The sequence below is a fragment of the Mytilus californianus genome, unplaced genomic scaffold (assembly GCF_021869535.1).
Source record: "Mytilus californianus isolate M0D057914Y unplaced genomic scaffold, xbMytCali1.0.p SCAF_24, whole genome shotgun sequence".
NCBI classification, from domain to species: domain Eukaryota; kingdom Metazoa; phylum Mollusca; class Bivalvia; order Mytilida; family Mytilidae; genus Mytilus; species Mytilus californianus.
Genome location: NW_026262673.1, coordinates 2,711,238 through 2,737,042, shown reverse-complemented (window position 1 = coordinate 2,737,042; position 25,805 = coordinate 2,711,238). Strand labels below are relative to the sequence as shown.

The 25,805-nt window shown below is 32.6% G+C and overlaps 2 protein-coding genes across 14 annotated transcripts in view; one reads left to right on the top strand and one right to left on the bottom strand.

Moving 5' to 3' along the window:
* Positions 1-25,805, bottom strand: part of LOC127732399 (transient receptor potential cation channel subfamily M member 3-like) — a 208,273-nt gene that overhangs the window by 72,683 nt on the left and 109,785 nt on the right. The gene's annotated exons all lie outside the window — the stretch shown is intronic.
* The window catches only part of LOC127732395 (probable serine/threonine-protein kinase roco6), a 77,655-nt gene continuing 62,082 nt past the window's right edge, over positions 10,233-25,805 (top strand). For 4 of the 6 annotated variants that reach the window (XM_052241428.1, XM_052241430.1, XM_052241429.1 and 1 more), the window contains exon 1: positions 24,691-24,988. The gene's annotated coding sequence lies outside the window, so the exon portion shown is untranslated. Of the gene's footprint in view, positions 10,435-24,688; positions 24,989-25,805 lie in introns of those variants that run through there. The other 2 variants (XM_052241427.1, XM_052241432.1) reach the window with 2 other exon arrangements.

Below are 25,805 nucleotides of genomic sequence, written 5' to 3'. Positions count from 1 at the left end.
AGCGCTTTGCATTTGCGTCAATCGGCATTTCATTTGCGCCAAAAATCTTTAGGTGAAATTAAAAAAATCTAGAATTGATACTATAAGTCGGAAGAGCATTATTTTTTAAGGAACAAAAGTAGCTTAAATATTGAAAGGTAATGGAGCTCCTTTTCGAGATAGATTTTTTTTAAATGGCAGGAAAAGGCTGACTTGGACTTTTACCTTATATTTCCAATTTGGTATTATTGGGGTTTCAAATCGAAAAAAAAAAAAATCTAGAATCTGCTTAAATTTTGGTAAATGACCTTTTATGTGCTGTTGAAGTCTTATATGAAAAGAAAAATGGGTGTAATGGGGCAAAATGTTTACCCTGTGTCGTAGAAAAAAAATCAAGGAGTCCGAACACCTCACAAAAATTCCCAAACCTGACCAAAGTACATCCTTAAAACAATATCTACAGATTTTTTTTTGCATCATAAAACTATGTAAATCTTAATCTGTTGTCCCAAAAATTCTGTTTGGCATCTATGGTATACAAATAAGGAGATGTGGTACGATTGCAAACGAGACAACTATCCACTAAAGTTCAAATGAATTTGATGTAAGCAATTAAAGGCACCCGTATGGCCTTCAACAATGAGAAAAACCAATACTGAATAGTCGGCTATAAAACATATGCATAGACTCTTTAATATTCAATTACCAGCAGAACTTGACAACTTATAGATTTTGACCTTGTGAGTGAAACGCACTAAACAGCAATTTTTCAAATCTTGTTTAACTATGAATAGGAAAAACCAACAGCCTTAGTGTTATCTGGCCTGTGTGTTCGTCCGTTCCGTAGCAGGTTAAATTTTTTTTTAACATGAAGGTATATTATCACATGTGTTTATGGTGATTGTGGGGGGCATGGGGTTGTTTAAACAAATTATTTGGTTATACATGTCTTGAAGAAAATAATTTGTTTCAGGAGGGAAGAGAAAACAATTGTTTGTTTTCCCTTAGAAAAACACAATATTGAGTGTCCCAAAAAAATATTCTTGTTCCTGTATGTCATTGAAAAAAATAGTTTCATTTTGATTTAAGTTGAAAAGAATTGTTTGTCCCGAGAAAAAAAAAAACCTCCTCCCCCCCCCCCCCCAATAAACCACCAACACACAAAAGAAGAATAACCTGTGCCTTATGATGAACATTTTAATTGTATATTCCAAAAACGACTTTGACACTTTGACCCCGGTGACACGGTCACTGACCATATAAATGTTTTGTTGTTAAGGTACTTAACCAAGAAGATTTGGTCGCACCAAAATGTTATTATTCTTATTCATCAACATGAAAAAAAGTAATCACGTGTATTGAGGGGTAATCTTTTCAAATCATTTGATATATTCGGATTTTGCCCGATTTTACGGTATACGAAACATGGACGTAAGAGAGTACGAGTTGGCCATGATGTTATATCGACAGTCTGATTACAGTAGTTGTCGTCTGTTTATGTAGTTTATACGTGTTTCTCGTTTCTCGTTTTTATATAGATTAGACCGTTGGTTTTTCCGTTTGAATGGTTTTACACTAGTAGTTTTTGAGGCCCTTTATACCTTGCTGTTCGGTGTGAGCCAGTGTTGAAGGCCGTACCTTGACCTAAAATAGTTTACTTTTATAAATTGTAACTTGAATGGAGAGTCTCATTGGCACTCATACCACATCTTCCTATATCTAGATATATTTAATGTACATTTTAATGTACATGTAGTTTTATTTAAGTGTGAAAAGGTTTATTCGATCGAAGTATATTTTTATGAAGCAAGGAAGAGCTTTTACTTAAAATGTGCTTAGACTATACATAAATTTGTGAATAGCAATCCAATTACTTTGTTTTTCTAGTTGAATCCTGAAAATTGGATCAAATGGACACATGACAGACGGAAAGGTCGTAAAACAGGGCATCGCTATACAAGGTATAAAGCATCCCAGCCCTTTGACCTTCTGACATATAAAGCTTTATACAAATAGTTTACGTTGCCTTCGCCGCAAGATAAGTACCCTATGTCTCTCACTCTGTACTTCCGTCGAAGGCGAGACAAAACGGCTATCCGAGTAAAATACTGTCGTATTTAAATAGATCTTGACTAAGACAATTGTAAATTATTGACCACATTTTAAGCTGTCTTTTTTTGCTCATGAAAAAACGGAAACAAGGGCTTTAAAACATTATAATATTTTGTGCATATGATATATACAGAACTAGATTAATTTGACTCCGAAGCAGTGCACAATTTATATAATACTACTCTGAGGGGACTTTGATTGTGCCGGGTTATTTTGTTGATTAGGATGAATCTGAAAGTATGGAACTGGAAAACAAATATGGCAGACATGAACCAACAACAGTTTTAAAGCTGGTTGTATATGACACAATACAAATGTATCTTTGTCACTGCTCTGTTGCCTTTTCAGTAACAATTACATCTTAAAAAGAAAAATGGGACTGAGTGCACACACATGTTTAACCCTGCCTAATTATTAATGTCCGAAATCAGGAGTCCTTAATTCAGTGGTTTTCGCTGTTTGCTGTCTGTCATATATGTTTTTTAGTTTATTGTTCTGTTTATAAATCAGGTTGTTGGTTTTCTCGTACATTTCAATTGTTAACATTTTGTCTTATCTTTTAAAGCCTAATATACTATAGAATAATATATTGAGTATATGAAATAACAAAGGAGAAAGAAAAACAAAATATTAAAAGTCAGATCAGTTGATATATTAATATCTCTACACTAGACAAAAAAAAAAGCTTATTTTAACATTACGTTTTATTAAATAATAGTGTATAGTTACTTAAGAGCGCATTTAACAAGCTAATGTCCTACTCTATAATATACTAATACAGGCCGCTTAACATACTTCCGAGTTTATTTCATACGAGTTCGCCAACAAAAAAGATCTTGCTCAAAGATTAAGTTATCTCTTGCCATCATGCATATAGCATAAGTAAACCATACACGGGATTTCAGTAGGTATTCTGTGATCGTCCCTTATAAATTTATTCATATGTGCATGAAGTGTTAGGTCTAATCAATGTGGTTCTAATCCTAATACAAACTTATTGGTCTCATTATTTACAAATATGGGTGTGATATAAAAAGATATAATTGGACGGACTTGCTGCTATTTTGACATCCATGTAGTCGTCTCTCTGTACATTTGCTTTTATTGGTATTTAGTGAACAAAGTACTGTATGATATTAAGTGTGCGACCCTACCCCATATGAGTCTAAAACTTAGATATTCACAGATAATTTTTTTTATGTTATTGGGTTGTTGGCTCTTTGACACACTCACCAAATTTGACATAACGCATATAATACATGAATGTTAAATAGATATTTAGTATAGTTTGTCAAATCGAACAATTTTATCTAACCGCTTACTAGGATAATCTTTCGACCGATTAACCGGTTAACCGATATTAAAGTTGATGTTCATAGACTATGTCTACAGTATACTAGTATACTTTAAGAATCTATTTAGATTTATCGTGACATCCTTTACTAGATCATTCTGTATTGTCTGCATGTAAATGGTACGATTGATCGATTGGTTATTTGGTTTTACGTCAAGTGGCAAATATTTCATATGACAATAAAAAGATGTGGTATAATTGCCAATAGTACAATTCTCCACCAGAGACCAAATGACATAGAAGCGAATAGCTATAGGTCACCGTACGATCTTCAACAATGAGCAAAACCGATAGCTCATAGTCTGCTACAAAAGGCCCCAAATTGAAATGTAAAACAATCTAAACTAGAAAACTAATGGACAGTGTTGTAACGACACAGACCAAGAGCAAACTATGCAAACCAATAAACGAAAAACAAATATGAGAAACAGCAAAAAACGACAACCACTTAATTATAGGCTCCTGACTTGGGACAGGCACATATAGAATGTGGACTAAACTAGTCTGAAGGCGCCAACCACCCCCCCCCCCCCCCCCTCTTAACCTGGGACAGTGGTGTAACAGTGCAACATGAGTACACACTATAAAAATCCGTTGAAGAGGGATTAACTCATCAGATCAATATAAAGCAGAAATACATCTAACAAAAAAACAGACCAAACGTGGTAGGGTACTTAACATATCATCCCCACAACAAAAAAGACACTGTAAGTACAGATCTGAGAGTTCAAAGCCATTGACAACAAATAAAAACATCTTGCCTGTTCAGGACGAAAACAAATTTTAAACAATTATTCAGTGAGATGTTATTATCTTATTAGATAACCCGTTACTTATTGCTGATCGTTCTATATTTTTCGCGACAAAATATCAATATTAAAAAAAAATCTATTAAATAAAAACTAGTAGTTAATGTAATATCTGCGATTACTCCGGGAAAGTACCACATAAACCTTCGGGACATAAACGTATTACGTCACGTCGGCGATACGAATTGTATTTTGTTAGTCATTATTAAAGTACCATCTGAATAATCAAGTTTTGCTCCGATCTTTCAGTTTTGAGGATATGAGAATTTTTAGACAACATTCGAATGGTAATACGTATTACAAAAAAAAGAAATCAATACATAATATTGTCAAACTTATGGTAAACGGTTATAAGAGTGGGTGGACAGCTTTTGAGGGAGAAGGGGAGGTGGGGTGGGAGGTAGGAGAAAAGAGGGGGGGAGGAGGTGTTAGAAAAAAAAGATTATAAAAGTGGGAGATAGCGGGCAGGAGTGGGAGAAGGGACCCCCCTGTCCACCCCCTCTTATAAGCAGCGTTACAGAAAAAATCAGATTTCATTAAAGGATTGATTTTTGTTTGCAAGACGTCGTTTGTCAAATTTTAGTGAATATTATAAACGGAAATATAATGCATTTAAGGAACAACCCTTTCATTTAAAGGGGGGGGGGGGTACGGTATTTTGAAGAAAAAAACGAATTCCTAAGGGAAGAAAAATAAATAAGCTGTCGCAGCATTGACCACACTATTCTGTTTTACAAAAAGAAATAATATTTTGTCTCAAACTGGGAAGAAAAATAATTAGGTTTAATTGTGTCCATCTGTTGAAAAAAAAATCATACCAATATAACCCCCTCTTGAAGCTAAATCGTCTTAAGTAAGTGAATATTATATTTAGCAAAAAATAAACTGGTGTTCAGTATATTCAAACCAGTTATCCCAAATGTCCAATCTGACTTGCAATTTGTTAGCAAATATATTACAAACACAACCACTCAATAATGTTGATAAAATATTTGACTCAATGAACCATAACAAGTTTTTACAAATTGATTTGCTCGCGTAATGTAATGTGAGTTATACATTTTCTTACACAATTTAATGTTCTTACAAATGTTCTTTCATGTACCATCGATACGTTCAAAAACGCTTTAAACGCTTTAAAACCCCTTAGCAACATTTAGGACTAATATATTTAGTCAAAATGTCCCAGGTTAAACGACCAAAGACAAAGTAATAAAAAAATAATGGTTAAACTTGTTTCAGGTTCATGCAATTCATATAACTTCAAAGTAAAATATAACAACTTGCTGCCCGACAACTTCAAAGAAAACAACATTTCAAAACCAAGCATTGCATGATACTTTATAATTAGTTTAATACTGATAAGTTTAGCACTTGAATGCATGCAGCGTTTACTTACAATCAAACTTGTGGGCGGGTATCCAATTGTGTGAACATAATACGTCAATTTGATTGGCTAAAATGCATTATAGATAAATATATAGAAAAGCCGCGGGTGAATTTAAATCAAATAGGCATTCTTTTAATAACTGTCGAATAGTACCGCACGAGTCCGACCTAGACATGTTAGAGCATACATTATCTGTAAAGTACGTTCCACCTCGCTAACCGATGTCGAACTGTTGAATACAAACAACCAAGAACCATTTTTCATCGAGTTGTGTAATCGCTCTGATTTGGATCAAAAAGGAAATAATATTTTACGTGGATTGTTATTGATGACGGGATGATATTTTGTGGATCATATTTGTAGATAATACAAGTACTTGAAAAATAGATAGTCCTTGGTTTCCATATTAAATAACATGAATTATAAAACTTTCAAGGAGTCAAAAAAGTACCCCAGGAAGAAACATCAACAAACCAGAACATTTCCTTTGGCCTTTTCTAATTTTCGTATTTTTCGTATTTTAAAACCCGGATTGACGCGTAACCAGTGTTTTCAGTGAGATGAGATAGCAGTCATTTGATAATATTTGTATTATGTATTAAATAAAAAGATTAATCATGACTATATACATATCATGTATAATCAAACAACACCATAGCTACAAAAGTTTTAATTTTCAAAACTGCGAGACTCTATTACCCAACAGCAATATGTACACAAAAGAAGTATTTAGACAGAAAACAAGGCATGAACTAAATGCAAATATAACTATAAATGTACTGTTCATTTCAATAATATAAATGATTTCAAACCACAACCTTTCAAATCATTTGCACACCATATAAATGTTTATGTTTCCTATATATTTACAAAGGTTTCGCATATATGCAAATTTCCATAATGCCGTTATCTTTGGATAGCTTAAAAATTAATCACAAATGATAAGGTTGCCCATTACTTTATGTTGGTCTGTATATATAAATACTTAAATATTTGCTTTACCGGGTCACCAGGTTCAAACTTAAGATGCCTCACCATATTTGCATATGTATGCAAATGAATGACTGCTTATACCTATACAAAATTTGAAATTTAACTTTGACAAAAAACCTGTGAAATTAAAATACAATATCAATATTAAAGAAACATTTAGTGCATGTAAAAGATAAACGAAATATCAACTTTTAATTAATATTTTCTCAAGCTATAAATCATTTTTAAAAGTCATATTTGCATGCACTAAAAAAACAAAAGCATTTACTTATCATTGCAAATTTAACTATTTCCATACAATACCACACGCTAGTAAAATTTTGCGCATGGTCTCGTTTAATAATGATGTGATTTTTTTGTATTTATATTGAATTCAAAACGATTATTCAGGATAGAGAATCATACCGAGATCACACAATTTACCCACGTTTAATATGATATGTAAAAGGCGGCCGCGCCTACCTGCAACACCATGGATGTTTATGGGGAAATATTAAGATTTATTGTCAACAAAGATAGCACAAACATATTCACAGCCTAGTAAAGTTTATCTAAATATGTGCCTTTATTTATGTTTATCATATATTTACATACGTATGTAAATCGACCTTTTCATGCAGTGTCAATATTTTAATTTTCACTCATTTAATTTGTTTATGCAGTTCAATGTTTAGAATGGATTACGTATCTCTGCTGGTTTCTCATGTAACATGTTTACAAAAAATATTTATAAATTGTATTGCTTTCTGATCATGATAATATCAAGGATTTATATACTAACTTACTATATAAATCATTGATAAAATAAAGTGAAAAATAAAAGGGAAATAACTCAGCTGCAGAATTGTATGTTACATTTTATTCATCCACTTTTGACAGTTTAATAATTTTTATCACTGAAAAGTGATTAAGAACTCTCGTGAACCGATTCTTTTAGTGATTTTCTTTGTAATATAGATATCAATGAATTAATTTACATCATACTTCCAACGTATAGACTGTCCCTGTTCTAAGACGAAAAAGGGTCAAATAAACAAACACATTCGAGGTTAATCAAAGAAGGTTTTTGTCATTTATTTTGTTGGTCGTGAAAAGGAAAAAGAACACGTTGTATACTTTGATGTGCAGAAAAAGAAATGTGTAGTTTCATTGGAACTATGGGGTTTATGCGAGGGAAGGGTTTTGTTAAAGACATAATACTACCCTGATGAAAATCAATCCTGTGGGAAATATTTCGCCGAGATAAAAGGAGATTATAAAACAAAAAAATTGTAAAAAAACAATGACGGAATGGGGCATAATTTACCTGTCATTAAAGATGATAAATCTACCCCAACATCCATTTCTCCTCCGATTCCAACAACGTTTTGAGCATCACTGTGTAGGTTGATAATTTTATGTGTACAGTCATCCAAAACATGTTCTGTTTGTCCTCCACCTGTCTTCTTCTGACTTTTAATAGACTGATTCAAGTCCAGTTTTGCCTTCGAACATTCTTTTCTCCATTTCTCCTTTACCTGCTCAACCGTTCTTTTCTGACGGTCTGCCCGGGCATTGATTTTGTCTGTAATTTCTTTCCAAACCATTGATTTCTTTGCATTGGTAGCACTATTAGTTTGCTTACTCCGAATTATATCGATATTTTCCTCAACCAACTCACGTAGGATTGTGACGGACGATTAAGGAAAATTATTTGATCGTTGTTTCTTATTTTTGACAGAGATAGGCGAGATTAGTTGAGAGGTGTCCATTTTGATGCAGACGACCGCGTGGAATTATGGGATATTATTCAATGGATAACCAAGTTAACCACTTGATTACTAGCCAAGTCCTTAACCAAGGTTTGAGAAAGTCAAAATTAACCAGCGGATAGCAATCCAATGGATAGGTAGTTTAGCCAATGGATAAGCAATCCAGTGAATACATTTAACCAGTGTTGTGAGCAGCCCAGTCCAGTTCTCTCTTATATGCCATTAAGAGGATGTTGATTTTTTCAGTACAATACACGAAAAGGTGTTTCTTTGACACGCAATGATTGTCACTTTCTATGAAATTAAGACAAAAGAGCTGTGCCTGCTTGAAATTGAGGAATTTAACATATAAATTGGGCCATGACTTAGTGGTTTACTTCCTTGTGTCCCTGTTTTGACTCATCGTGACTGTGTTTTGATGTTAAAGGTTTTGTACTGACCCATATTGACTGTGTATTGATGTTTAGGTCCCTGTTATGTCTCATCGTGATTGTGTATTGATGTTTAAGTCCCTGTACTGACCCAGCGAGACTGTGTAATAATGATAATGCTCCTTTACTGACCCAGTGTGACTGTGTATTGATGTTTAGGTCCCTGTTATGACTCATCGTGATTGTGTATTGATGTTTAAGTCCATGTACTGACCCAACGAGACTGTGTAATAATGATTATGCTCCTTTACTGACCCATAGTGACTGTGTATTGATGTGTAGGTTCCTGTTCTGACTCATCGTGATTGTGTATTGATGTTTAAGTCCCTGTACTGACCCAGCGAGACTGTGTAATAATGATTATGCTCCTTTACTGACCCAGTGTGACTGTGTATTGATGTTGAGGTCCCTGTTATGACTCATCGTGATTGTGTATTGACGTTTAAGTCCCTGTACTGACGCAGCAACACTTTGTATTGATGTTAAAGTCCCTGTACTGACCCAGCAACACTTTGTATTGATGTTAAAGTCCCTGTACTGACCCAGCAACACTGTGTATTGATGTTAAAGTCCCTGTACTGACCCAGCAACACTGTGTATTGATGTTAAAGTCCCTGTTCTTCTGAATTATCGTGACATTGCTGTTTATGTCCATGCACTGCAAAATTTCTGTCCGTATCTTATATACCCTCATTTTCAAGTGGCAATCAAAATTTACTGACCTTTATCCCGGACGGCCGCTATTGTAGAACCTACGTAATGTATTTACTAGTATTGTTACTTTGTTCTGGTCCTGAAAATGCACGACATTAAACAACCAATAATTAAACCATCAATTAACCATTTTGTTGGTTTCATCTTCAGTGTATCTGTTATTGGAACAACGTTATCCGTTTAAAAATGTAAGACTTTTTGTGACAAAATACAAAGAATCTTTATCTTTTCTTTCCATTTGTGTAAAAATATAAAAATAGGGAGATGCAGTATAAATCAGCCATTCACCAGGGCGGAGAAAGCATTGATTAATGACCAATAGTAGTCATTCTATTAATTGAGCTATAGGAACATATCTGTAGAAAGCTATACGATACAAAATATGTAATGATGAAAAATTAATACAAATTATACTGTAAAAAACTGATTTAATCTTTTAACGACATAACTTTAAATGACCATTGACAATCATAACGAACTATGTATGTTTTAATAACAATATTCATTTATCAGTCATCAGCCATCTATTATTATAAATTTTGAATGAACAAAAGAGTTACAATAGTTTTATCAACTTTATTTACACCTAATTAAGAAATAAGATAATTTTATCAAATGTTCTTTGTTAATTGGATCTTTTTGCATTATAAACTACCTTAATATTAAGCCTGTTTAATATTGCTATTGGCATTACTTTGACACGTATGTGGTGGCAGTAGTCGTATTCTATTTGGCATAGACGTACCATGTAACAATTATAATTATAAAAATGTTTGGTTAATTGCGAGTGTCTACCAAAATAAAACAATATGCAATGCTACCTGAAGTTACCATTGTGACATAGATGTGTTCAATTCCCAAGGGCCAAGGACAAAATGAAAGACGAAGTAGAAAAGAACATGTGAGTAGCCAATAAAGATATGTTTTTAAACGTCAGTATTATATTTGTATCATATAGATTTTAATGAATGAACGATGAGTCATATATTTGACAGGTATTACATTTTGTGAACCCCTATATTCATCTTCCGCATAGCTTAATATCGTGGATGATAAGTTTATTTTTTAAATGATTTCGAATTTATAATTGATATAGTCAGTATAATGTGTTCATGTATGTATTAATCATGACAATGTAACGCTTTACTAGAGAATCGATAACTACTGAGATATTGATGTTTGAAATGGATCAATTATTATCGTCACATTTGGCATGCATTGATCCTAGTTTGAATTCGTTCGTCTGTTTCATTATAAAGAGCAAAATAATGTCGGCAGAAAGGTTTACGTTTCACTTAAATGAATAAGATGCAAACACAAACTTAAGATTTTTTTAAATTCCTTTTCGTTTTGTTTTTGTATAACAACACTCTGTCAAGTAGAGTCTGTGCATTGATGTTTAGGTCCGTGTACTGACCCATCGTGACTGTGACTGTGTATTGATGTTAAGGTCCCTGTACTGACTCATCGTGACTGTGTAATCATGATTAGGTCCCTGTACTGACCCAGCGTGACTGTATAATGATGTAAATGTCCATGTACTGACCCATTTGGACTGTGTAATGCTCTTTAGGTCCATGTTCTGACTTATCGTGACTGTGTATTGATGTTAACGTCCCTGTTCTGACTATTCGTGACCGTGTAATCATGTTAAGGTCCCTGTACTGACCCATCGTGACTGTATAATGATGTAAATGTCCATGTACTGACCCATTTGGACTGTGTAATGCTCTTTAGGTCCATGTACTGACTTATCGTGACTGTGTATTGATGTTAACGTCCCTGTTCTGACTATTCGTGACCGTGTAATCATGTTAAGGTCCCTGTACTGACCCAGCGTGACTGTATAATGATGTAAATGTCCATGTACTGACCCATTTGGACTGTGTAATGCTCTTTAGGTCCATGTACTGACTTATCATGACTGTGTATTGATGTTAACGTCCCTGTTCTGACTCATCGTGACCGTGAAATGATGTTAAGGTCCCTGTCCTGATGCACCGTGAATGGGTAATAATGTTTAGGTCCCTGTACTGGCCTAGCCTGACTGTGTAATGATGTTAAGGTCCCTGTTCTGACTCATCGTGACGGTGTGATGATGTTAAGGTCCCTGTTCTGACTCATCGTGACTTTGTATTGATGTTAAGGTACCTGTTCTGATTCAACACGACCGTGTAATGATGTTAAGGTCCCTGACATGACTTATCGTGACTGTGTATTGATGTTAAGGTCCTTATACTGATCCATTTAGACTTTTTAATGATGTTAAGGTCCCTGTACTAACCCAACGTAAATGTGTATTGATGTTTAGGTCCCTGTACTGACCCACCTTGACTGTGTATAGATGTTAAGGTTCCTGTTATACTCAATGTGACTGCGTAATAATGTTAGGTCCCTGTTCTGACTCATTGTGACTGTTTAATGTTGTTTAGGTCCCTTTACTGACTCATCGTGACTGTGTAATTATGATTATGTCCCTGTACTGACCAAGCGAGACTGTGTAATAATGATTATGCTCCTTTACTGACCCAGTGTGACTGTGTACTGATGTTGAGGTCCCTGAGGACAGTTGTTGTCCATTCGTTTGATGGGTTTTGTCATTTGATTTTGCCATGTGATTAGGGACTTTCCGATTGAATTTTCCTCGGAGTTCAGTATTTTTGTGATTTTACTTCTTATGACTCATCGTGACTGTGAATTAATGTCAAAGTCCCTGTACCGACACAGCGAGACTATGTATTGATGTTAATGTCCCTGTTCTGAACCATCGTGACTGTGAAATGCTGTTTAGGTCCATGTCCTGCTATTTTTCAGTTCGTATCTAGTATACCCTCTTTTTCCAGTGGCAGTCCAACTTTCCAGATTTTCATCCTAGACGGCTCCTATTACAGGACCTACGTTGTGTTTTTAATTTTAATTTGTTCTGGTCCTAAATATGCATGAAATATCTGCCACTGGACATTGAGCAACCAATAATTAAACCATCAATCAGCCATTTGGTTTATTTAATCTTCAGTTTTTCTGTTATTGGAATAACGTTGTTCTTTAAAAGTGTAAGACTTTTTTGCGACAAAATACAAATTATCTGTATCTATTATTTCCATGTGTGTACAAATATAAACATAGGGAGATGCGGTATGAACTACCTATTCACGAGGACGTAGAAAGTCTGGATAAATGACCAATAGTAGTCACTTTCTTAAATTAAGGAAGAGGAACATATGTGTAGAAAGCTATGCGATATAAAGTATATGATAATAAGAATTTAGTACAAATCATACTGTATTAAAACTGATTTAATGTTTTTACGACGAAACTTTAAATGGCGATTGGCAATCATAACAAACAATGTATATTTTAATAAAATTACTGGCCTTTGTTAGTTTTGTATCATTTTTAATTTTAGTTTCTTGTGTATAATTTGGAGTTTAGTATGACGTCCATTATCACTGAACTAGTATACATATTTGTTTAGGGGCCAGCTGAAGGACGCCTCCGGGTGCGGGAGTTTCTCGCTGCATTTAAGACCCATTGGTGGCCTTCGGCTGTTGTCTTCTCTATGGTCTCTTTGACACATTCCCCATTTCCATTCTCAATTTTATCGTTGATCAATCATCAGTTATTTATTAAATTTTGAATGAACAAAAGAGTTACAATAATCTTATCAACTTAATTAACACCTAATTAACAAATAAGACGGTTTGTATTAAATGTTCTTTGTTAATTGCATCTTTTAACCTATAACATACCTCAGTATAAGGCTATTTGTTGTTGATATTGATATTACTATTACACTCGTCACATTTGGTATGCATGGATCTTAGTTTAAAGTCGTTCATCTGTGTCAGTATAAGGATACAAATATTGTGTTTAGAAGCAAAATACTTTATGTCGAATTTCTCCTAGATTATTGAGATGAAAAATTTCAAACTTTAGATAGGTTTAAGATTCATTGAGTTTTGTTTTTCTTTAAATATAACAACAAACTTCCCAGTAGTGATGTACATTTAGTACCAAACTCTACGGACATGTTGTTGGTGACCGGGTACTGCTGATTTCTCCACCGATAATAACTGACCACTACTATATAGCTATAGAGCAAACAATTGACCAATCAATGTTGTTGGTAGATCATATTTCGTGTATTTGTTTGGGGAGAGATATTCTTTACAAAGTTTAAGACATTTGTATCTATGATTATATTTTTGTAGTTTATATAAAAATAAGTATATGTGCTATCATTGCCAATGATACAACCGCTCAGTAAAGACTGAAGGACGTAATAAAAGCTGTTTGATGAGATAATGAAGTTGACTTATTTAATTGAGCGAGAGGAATAGAGTGTACAAAAATATGCTATATAAATTATACTATATTAAACATAACTCACTGACGGTGCAACTTAACTCTGAATGTCGATTGACAATAATTAAGAACGATCTATGTTTTAATTTTATTTATCAACAATAAGTTCCTATTATCACACACTTTAATTAATCAACAATCACAATAATCCAATCAAATAGATTTAGATATGATCGTGAAATAAGACACTTTGATTAAATATTCTTTGTAAAATTTATCTGTATACCTACCAAAGTCTTCATTTAATGTCTATTCAATATTGCTACTGATTTGATCTTTACATTCGTGTTTTTTTCGTAGTCAAGTTCTTGTTAGTACATATTTATATTATACTGTTCCATTCTACACGTTTTGATTGAAAATGTCTATCGAATAGCAAATGATAATATTACAATGGAAACAAAACATGAAAGAACCATTGTGTAAAGATATATGCAATCACCAAGAGAAAGATAAACAAACGCCAAAGAGTACATATCAATAGTCAATAAAAATAATGTTTTGAATGTAAGTATCATTCTGGGTGCGGGCCTCCGTGTGCGGGATTTTTCTCGCTGTGTTGAATACCTATCTGTGGCTTTCGGCTGTTTCTGCTCCTTGGTCGAGTTGTTGTCTCTTTGACACATTCACAACTTCCACTCTCAGTTTTATCATATTTGCACATTTGTATACCTGAATGATGAGTTAACATCAGTGTTTGTATTTTAACAGGTATTGCATTTCTTAACCCCTAATATATCTTCATGATGCTGAGACAATGCTCGATACATTATTGGATTATACAATTATTCCGTTCCGTCGTCAGTTTAAGGAAAGCAATTTACATATCATATCGCTCGTCTGTATATTTCTGCGCAATTCATATAACTAATGGTGTACGGAGTGCTATTGAAATTTTCTTAAAATTTTAGACCTTAGACAAATCAAATAGTTTTAATAATGATTTATGGTAAATAAATTCAGTACAATTTAAATATGAATAGTTAATTAAAATATATTTTAGCAGTTTTTGATTTTTGTGGATTTTTATAGTATTGCTTGTTTGGAATGAATGAATATATTTTCGATCCTTTTTGGTACTAGGACCTTTCGAATCAGCCATTAAACCTGTCGCATGTTAGAGTTTCCCCGTACAATTAACTGGGTTTCGTGTTAACCTAATGCACCAATCACGTCCACTGGTTGTCAATTTTTGTTGAGTGTTTTTGAGCTAATTGCTATATCCTTTAGGCCAATGGCAAATTTTCATGCATAGTTTTTAACTTAAGAAAAAGCCAACATTTCAACAGTACAATTTCCTGGATTGGCGTTCATCAAGAACGGTCAAATCCAAACATTTGAAAACGAGGACTTAATAAATACGTTGACTTATTTGCAGCTATATGATCGAAGGAAACATAAAAGAATAGTCAAATTGTCTTAGGTCAACTGTGCCTGAGGGAGTTGGAACTATAGATTATTTATAAATCATGTCAGTGCCGAGGACCAACGACGGAGCTGATGATACTCTCGGAGACTGTCAACCAGCAGCGGTTTGGACTCAGCACTAGTACATTAAAAATAAAAATAATTGACATAGTTCGTTCTTAAGAAGTGGACGGAATTTCGAGCAAAAGCAATTCAATGTGACAAATTTTCCATTAACATTTGCTTTGCCATAACGAAAAATGAATATGGAGGTTTAGTAATTGTCGTCTTGTTCATGCATTATTCGGAATACATTCTTGCTGATGTCTTTCAGTTAAATGTTTTTACAAGTTTTACATAATTTTACAGACAGTATTCGTTACACTGATAATACCATAAGATTTCGGATAATATCTTTTATGAAACAAATACTTAAGATCTTTAGATATAATTGAATATATTGTTGGTCTGTAACAAATATCAGTCAACTGTATTGAAATGATCAAATCGTCACAAAAGTTTGAAGTTGAAATAAATGTTATAATCCGTAACATATAGTACGAATCAAGTCCTCCTTTGTTAAACATTCTGTACGTGAGGTGTGGTTTTAGTATCGGATTTCTGATAATATCTTTTATAGCACAAAATACCCCAGAACATTATGTACGTGAGGTATGAGTTTGACGTTATCAATATTAGTTTTACAAGATATTGGTTCGTTAATGTGAAAAAGGCGCGTCTTCTATTTTTTGTAAAAAGTTAACGCACGTTTACTACTGCATGGTGGGTTACACTATGCCTAGACCAATAACAGGACAATGACAGGACCAAAATGAAAATGCTAATGACTTTTTTATTCATCATAGGATTTATTTCAAAATTGAAATATAATAAGATTTCATCAATTAACATTTAAATATAAGAAAAAAAAAAGAAAAAATATTTTCCAATCTTGCTAAGAACGTGACCTGAGCAACGTTGACAATGACCAGGCACACATCGACAATGACAGGACCAACTACAAATGCTAATAACTTTTCTTTATTTCTCAAATGATTTTATCTTAGATTTGAATTATAATAAGCCTTATAATTGAGAACTATTTTTTATACCTCAGAACGGATTGTTAGACATAAGAAGTGAAGAAATTTAAGTTTAAAATTGCAAAATTTGGTGTGGCATAAAAAAAAAAGGTGCCAATGTTTTTAATTTTGTTAGATAATTTTACAACGGCATAAACATTCTGTTCTTTTTATCCTCTATAAGAAGACAGTTACTAATATTTATATTGATAACAATAAGAAATGACAATGTTTCTTTTTTTTTTATTAATTTTCTTGTACTGACCTCATAAGTACTTTTCATACCCCAGGATTGGTGGTTAGACATAACAGTGAAGAAATTTAAGTTTATAATTGTAAAACTTGTTGTTTCATAAAAATAAGTGCCAATATGTTCCATTTGTTAGAATATTATACAACAGCATTAAAATTATGTTTATTTTTGTCCCAAATGAAAAGTCTTACAAAAATTGAGAGCTAATTAGGTCTACAGTTGCTAATATGTGTGTCGTTAACAATAAAAAGTGACAATATTTCTTTTTTTTTAGTAATATTTTTGTATTGGCCTGATAATTGAGTTCTTTGTTTACCTCAGGATGGTTTGTTTGACATAAAAGTGAAGACATTTAAGTTTAAAATTGCAAAATTTATTGTCGCATAAAAAAAGTGCTAATATCTTTCATTTTGTTAGATTATTATACAATTAGGGACTTTCCGATTAAATTTCCTCGGAGTTCAGTATTTTTGTGATTTTACTTTATACAATGGCATTAAAATTCTGTTCTTTTGGTCCGATAGAATAAATAGTTTAACGCAAAGTTAATGCTCTATAAGTCTACGGTTGTTAATATCTATGTCGATAACAATTAAAAGGGATAATATGTCTCTTTCTTCTTGTACTGGCCTCATATTTGGGTACTTTTTATACCTTAAAATTTAAGTTTAAAATTGCACAACTTATTGTCTTATAAAAAAAGGTGCCAATATTTTCCATTTTGTTAGAATATAATACAACGGCATTAAAATTCTGTTCTTTTTATCCCTAAGGATGATTAGTTTCACACAAATTGAGAGTTCTATAAGTCTATGGTTACTACTATTTGTGTCGATAACAATAAAATAAAAATAATTGTTAAAATGTAACATCACAATAATTTTAGCGCTCCTGTTTTACACAAAGTTTCAACTCTATCTTTCAACGATTGTCCGGAAAAGAAAGAAGTTCAAAATTCAAAAAAATATTTGTTTATACTGAAAACCCTTCAACTTGACCGGAAGTGTTCGATAAACTGATTGAACACGGATTCTGACCTATTGATGTTTTGGATAAAAATATAATGATTGAAACTCCGTTACCAACAAAAGTAAGGGACAGTAAGAAGGTCTTATTGCATTTGTTATATAGTTTGACAGTATGGTAATGAAAAATTAATATCAATGATTACAATTTTTAAAGAAAAAAGCTCGGCAAAAATTAAGCATTATGTTAAGATATATGAGATGCAAACACTCAAACTTTAAACATTATTTTTACAATTGTTCTTAATGTAAATAGATACACAAGCTGCCAGTTGTGGTTCACAATAACTACCAATTTAAAAACAAACTATTTGCCTGTACCAAGTCAGGAAGATGACAGTTGTTTTCTATTCGTTCGATTGGATATATATTTGAGCGTTTTATTTTGTCAGATTTTGTGGACTTCCTCCTTTTTGAATTTGCCTTGGGGGGTTCAGTTTTTTGTCAATACTTCTTTTATATATTAATCATCGAATATTATCCTGTCGACGTAAAAAAATAAAAATATTTGATATACGGATAGTTAATTATCATATATTTTTTTTACACAAAGGTCTTTCAACGATGGTCCGGGAAAGAAAGAAGTTCAAAATTCAAAAACATATTTGTTTATACTGAGAGCCCTTCACTGAAATGTTTATCTATGATTCCCATTTGTTGTAGAGAGATAAAAGTGTACAAACAGATGAGAAATAAATTATACTGAACTTAAAATGTTTCAATTTCCGTGCAACCGACCTCTGAATGTCGATTGAAAATCATAAATAACGAGCCTTGTTTGAATAACAATTATAAAATATACTTATTTATCAATCACCAGTTCCTATTATCACAAACTTTAGTTGAACACGAGAATTACAATAATCCAATCAACTAAATTTACAAATGATGGAGATATTAGACAATTTTGATAAATATTCTTTGTCAATTAGATCTTTGATTTTTAAAAGATCTCAGTAAATAGCTATTTATCTTTAAAAGATCTCAGTAAATAGCTATTTTCCATTGCTACTGGTATTATATTTAATTGTGTAGTTTTGGTCGTAGTCTAGTTCTTGTTGGCACAAGTTCACTGTGTTAAAATTATAATGTTCCATCCTTTCATGTTTTTTGATTGAAAATATCTATCGAATAGCAATAGATACTTGTATAATGAAAACAAATCATGAAGATACCATTGTGCAAACATCAAGGAAAAGACAAACAAAGGCTTTAAAGTACATGTACAAAAGTTTTACGTATCATGTTTGTATATATTTATACCTAAATGTTGAGCCAAATTCTGTTCAGGTATTGCATTTTTTCACCTATACATCTTTATGTTTTTGTATATCATGCGTGATTAATTATTGGATAATAAATGTAATCTCTCCTGTCATGAGTTCATGAAACGCAATTTACCCTCGTTTCTCACATTTATATGTTTATTTCTGTGCAGAGGAAAAGTGTACAAAAATATGAGATATAAATTTTACTGTATTAAACAATATTCAATCACTTTGCAAACGACCGCTGAATGTCGATTGACAACCATAAAGAACGATCTATGTTTTAATTACAATACTTATTTATCAATCATCAGTATCTATTATTACAAAGATTAAATAAACAAAAGAGTTACAATAATCCAATCAACTAAATTTACAAATGATCGAGAAAAAAGACACTTTAATTAAATATTCTTTGTTAATCAAATCTTTTTACCTTTAAAAGTCTTCAGATAAAAACAAATTACCATAAAAGTTCAAAATAAAATTTGAGAAGATAGATCTTTTAATATGCTTTCAGAAAATATAACAACAAAATTGGATTATGGTACACGTATTTTTACTCCAAAAAATAATATGTGAATTCATTACACATTCCCTTATAAAAGGTTCATTATCTGAGTTGTCTCACTTTTTTGGCAAAGCTGAAAAAAAAAATCTTAATCAAACATAAATTTCCTGTATTTGTAAAAAAAACAGTCATAAAAGTATGATAAAACACATTATTTTATTTCATTTTGATAAACAGTCCTCTCGTATTTTGTTTTTTATATAGATTAAACCGTTGGTTTTCCTGTTTGAAATGTTTTTCTTTGTTGACATATTTGTTTGTTTTCATAGTGATTAAGATTATAACAGAATGTTGACTGCTGTACCCAAATATTGACATTTTTACCTTTTATGTCTGTTTGTTTTGTTCACACATCGTTGTCAATATAATGTCTCGGTTTAATCCACCATTTTTTAAAATAAGAAAATGCCTGTACCAAGTCAGGAATATGACAGTTGTTATCCATACGTTTGATGTGTTTGATCTTTTGATTTTGCCATTGGATTAGGAACTTTCCGTTTAGAATTTTCCTCGGAGTTCGATATTTTTGTTATTTTGTTGTACAGGTTATAACTGCACCCATCAGGTTCACTTGCTGTTAACATTTGTTGATTATATATAAGCTAATTGTGTTTTCTCATTCACGTCCAATGGCAAATATTCTTGCATATGTATGTCTTAAGAAAAAAGCTAAAATTTCACCATTATTCCTGTTAATTTAATTTAATATAAACCTAAAAAATCGTGAGTCCGAAGCACTTTCCTGGATTCACCTTCAGAAAGACCCAAAACATTTAAAAGCGAGGAATGTATAAATATGTTGACACTTAAGGAACTATATGATCAAAAAGGACTTAAAAATAATAGCCAAATTCGTCATAGGTCAACTGTGCCTGAGGGAGTTGGAACCTTATTTTCTTTATGATTTCTTAATTTATCCACGGAAACCTTTAGAATATTTATAAATCATTTCAGTTCAGAGGACCGACTACTGAGCTGATGATACACTCGGGGACGAGCAGTCAGCCAGCAGCAATTTCGAACCAGAACTAGTAAATGAAAATAACAATGGACAATTGTTCATGCTAATTAAGTTGAGGGATTTTCGAGAAAACGCAATTTAATGTGAAAAAATTTTCGTCGGTTTTTACATACATTATATATACATGTATTTATAAACATAAAACGAAGACGTACGATTCCCAATGAGACGACTATACATCAAAATTCAAATGACGTGAATGTAAGCAATTAAAATCAACCGTACGACCTTCAACAACGAGAAACACCTATACCGTATAGTCGGCTATAAAAAGCTCCGACTTGAAAAATATGAAAGAGTTCAATTGAGAAAACTAAAGGCTTTTTGTGTTTAAGCTTTTGATTTTGCCATTTGATAAAGGACTTTCTGTTTTGAGTTTTCCTTCGAGTTTTGTTATTTTACTTTTTTCAGTTTACTTAATTGTGTAATAACTGTTCCTTTTTAACTGTGGTCTTTTTAAAATCTTAATATTACTGAGTATTACACATTCAAAAAGAAAAACAAATTATCATGGTTATCCCCCATCTGCATACAAAGTTTTAGATTCACTATCCACCCGTCCGTCCGTCCGTCCGTCCGTTTGTCTGTATATTTATTTGTCATTCCGTCTAAGCATATGCATTGCTTGTAAACGGAACTCCTCTTTAACGGTTTGACATATATTTATGACACTTTACACCATTGTAGGATACTACAGGATGATGTGATCGAAGACATCAGAGGAATATTTCTGATACACTCTTTAAGTATAAAGCGGTTGGTAGTTGTCGGAATTTGAAAAAAAGAATATTGGTTATATTAGTAAGGATCCATGAACAGGGCGAGAAAATCGAACGAGTAGGAATTAATTTTTTCTAAGGTCATTCACAGTTTCAGTGTTTTTCCATTTACTCAGGAATTTATATTGCCACATAAAGGATATATCATTATTCATGTACATCATAAAACCATTCGATGCTGTCATGGATATGAAGAAATACAGTCTTCTAGGATATACCTTTAAATTGGAACCTAATACAAGGTTTATTATTACAAACTGTAACTATATTGAATGCAGTGGGTTGTTTTTTCTAAGAACAATCGTGATAAAAAAAAAACTAAATATAAACGACAATCACAATTCTTTAATTATCTTTAAATTATTGTTTTATCGGCATATTTCTCTTATTTTCTAACAAAAATCGTAAAACTTTGCTGAATGGTTATTAATAAAATGACGAGCTTTCGTACTTGAACGAGTCGTATTTTTCCGTGGCGCCATTTTAATGAAAAGAAACGAGACTAGGATTCCGTAATTTGTATGAGTTCAAAATGTGATGTAGAAGAGTTCAATCCGTCAGAAAAGGTCAATCCGTTCGTTTTGTCAATTTTTTTTATTATAAGTCTGACGGATTGGTGACGTGAGTTTGACGCAAACTTTACTGATCGGTGACTGACCAATGACCGCAAATTTTAATAGTAAAAAGTATATACACAATTATACGTTCTCCCTTCAGACATTGGAATTGATTTAGTATAAGTAATGTTTAATAAAAAAAGATTGACTTCATGTAAGAAAAAAACCGTACAATTTTTGTATACTCATCATTTTTAACATTTATTCTTATGAGCCTATGACATGTTTATCTTCTATGTAATACATTACAGAATTACAAAAGCATGTATTCCTATTTTGTGTATATACTTCAAATAAGGATAAAAACACCACCTTGATATCACGCATTTTCCTGTAAAACTTTGATGTCCACCTGCACATAACATGGTAGAGAACATGTCGGACGCCGGAAATTAAAGTGATTGTTGTATAAACATGGTGAAGCTAAAAGTTTGCGTGTCTCAAATTCTCATCAAGTGCCGCAGTTTCTCAATTAGTGAAAAAGGTCTATTGAAAAAATAGGGATACATTACAAATTTTCGTACATGTAAACAGCGGGTGCGCGACAACTCGGACCCCGTCAATAAGTCAACTCGGACCGTCTATCTATTCAACTCGGACCGTCTGTCAATTCAAATCGGACTGACCATGAAGTCAACTCGAACCGTCTATCAATTCAATTTGGACTGTCAATCAATTCAACTCGGACCGTCTATCAATTCAACTCGGACCGTCTTTCAATTCAACTCGGATCGTCTATCATGCAAATTTAGACAAAGTATAAAAGGAGAAATTTTACTTATATAAATAATTTAGTGAATGTTTTCGACGTTAAAACTGTGTCTCTCAGGTCTTCTATAAGAGAGGGACGAAAGATACCAGAGGGACAGTCAAACTCATAGATCGAAAACAAACTGACAACGCCATGGCCAAAAATAAAAAAGACAAACAGACAAATAATAGTACAGATGACACAACATAGAAAACCAAAGACTATGCAACACGAACCCCACCAAAAACTGGGGGTGATCTCAGGTGCTCCGGAAGGGTAAGCAGATCCTGCTCCTACACCCGTCGTGTTGCTTATGTCTTCTATAATGCGCAAAATAAAGGAAGAGTTGTTTTGACTATAATTGACGAAAAAGACAACTCGGGCCGTCTAAGAAGACACAATTAAAGATTACAGACTCAGGACAATTTGTATTAACATATATATGTCTATTGTTGAAGATTGAATGACTCTCCTTTAATTTATTTTCATTTCTGTTTAAAAGCTGTACGAGTAAATGAATATAGACGGTCCGAGTTGACTTATTAACAGACTTTGTCCGAGTTGATTTTATAGACGGTCCGAGTTGACTTATTAATGGTTTCGAGTTTTTCCGGGCCCGCATTTATAAACAGCTTGGCGACATAACTAATCTTGACTGGGTTCTACTATAATACATAAAATTGTTTGCCATCCCACCAAACCGACATTTCAAGAGGATCATTAACCAAAAATATAAGCAGGAAAACATTGTTTTAGGGTCACAAGACATCATTTACACCAAGAACTGTGTAAAAAGCTTTTCCTCCTAATTTTGGTGACACCCCTTTTTTCCATTTTTTTACTCCAAGAATGCCTCTTCTTTAGAGTAAAGGAAACGATCAAATGAAATTAAACATGAAACTATACGATTAGTGTACAAACCTTTTATTCACTTTTAGCTGGTTTAATTAATCTTGATAATGATGTTCTTTACTTTTTCCACAAGGTTTGCGCCTAGTTTTCAAATGAAATTAAATGTTAGTTCCGTACGTAATCTTATGCATCGTGATAATGTAATAGAAATACCATGAACTAGACAACCAACTAGTCTCTACACCGCACACATACATACATATTTATCAATCATCTGTGCATACACATCACACTCGTGTGTACCTATTTATTTATTTGTACGAAAGATCACAAATACACCGATTATAATACGAACATTAAAAACTATCAATTGAATAATTTAAATAGTATATTGATGTTATTGCGTAAACTAAAGGGGCGCAACTGTACCTTGAAAACAGGGGGTAATCTGAATATAACATAAACACTGGAAACAGGCGTGTTCGACGTTATTTATCTTAGTAGAGGGCTATATTGAACTTTATTTTAATGTTCATTATTATTTTAGATAACAATAGGATACATATATATAAATATTAATATAAAAGGATAATATACAATTTAAAACTTTATTTTCATGTACGTGCGATTTCAATATTTTAGATTATTTAGATGTCCGATCGACATATGGCATCCGACGTTGTGTTGGCGTTGTGCAATGTTGTATAAGGTCGCAATCAAAAAGCAAGGTTAGTAGACATCTTTCTATTACGTCAGACTGACGTTTGTCAGCCGACTTTGAATTCAGGTCGGCGATGTTACGACCTATTTTTAACCAAACATCAACGTATGTAAAACATCGGGTGCCTGCTGGGGGTAGTTTTAAACTTGAAGGAAAATCTTTTATTTTACACAAAATAGAACATGATCTGTTTTCAACATGTGAGGTCATTACTCTTTTGTTGGGATTATAGATAATGGATATTATTGTTCCTTATGCATTCATTCAAAAGTTTCCTTTACTTAAAAAATAAAAAAGCATTTAAACTTTAAAATCTATATGTTTTTTAAATTCAGTTTTGCAATTCTAATTTAGGTCAATGTTAAATACCAGACTTCAAACTTTAGAAGATCATTTGCATGGTTTGTCAGTTTTCTATTGAAAAATATCAGGTATCCTGTCTAAATTTTTGATTTAAAACACAACGAGTTATTATTAATCAGTCGCAATGTAAGGTACATCATATACTTATAAATTTTGGGGTTTGTCTAAATGAATCACAAAATATCATTTAAAGTTCAAATGCTGAATCTGTTGTGTTTGAATGGAAGTAATATCAAATAACATTTCACTACAGTGATGAATATGGGATGATACTGCACAATGGACACTTTGTACTTTCAAGTCAATAACTTATAATGGATAACATAAAGCATTCATTTGATCATCTTTGTCTTGTTTAACTCTGGATCAAGTAGTTTCAGGTAAGCATATTTAGTTTACTAAACATGGTCATTCTGCGTTTTATCTATCTTAAAAACCTAAGTTAAACTGGGTTTTTTTCGGAGAGAAAAAGTGGCGGACGGCTTTTAACAGTTTTCGTGCAATAACTTATGAACCATTCAACCATTGATTTTAACTCTTTACTGTTTGTGCTTTTTTTAAGGAATTTTACATGGAAATGAACAAGATTTTCCAATCCTAAAAAAAAATGCTTTTACAAATTACCAATGTTTGTTTTTATGTTTTACATTAATAAATAGTGTAACACAAAATTTTAAAACTCAGTTTCAGTCATATACCATGACAACTGTTGCCATAGCAACGAATTAAACAGCAAGTAAAAGCGGATTTTACAACGTTTTTTGTGTGTTTCAAGACTTCCATCCACCAGAACATGAACTTATATAGTCAAATAGGGTCTTTTCTAACAAGAGCTTTACCTGGTATTGTTTACTGGAAAAAACGTAGGAGTTTTGTTTTACATAAATCTGACCGTTCATGTAAATTTCTGTTGCTAAGCAACAACCTTTTCTTCCTAAAAATGTTGATTTTGTCTTATTACCTTCAATACTGACTGTAAGTAGCAGTTTACACTTAGTAACACTTTAAACTAATACAAGTTATTTCCACATAGTTTTAAAAACTTGTAAACCAACTCAGTTTTATGGTTGCTATGGCAACCATGCAACTTTAAAAAATTAAAATTCGACCATAGGTACTATCATATTTTCTATTTTGTTATGTAAACTGTATTCAGTCTAAATAAGTGACTTCACATAAGATTTCAAGTTTTTATTT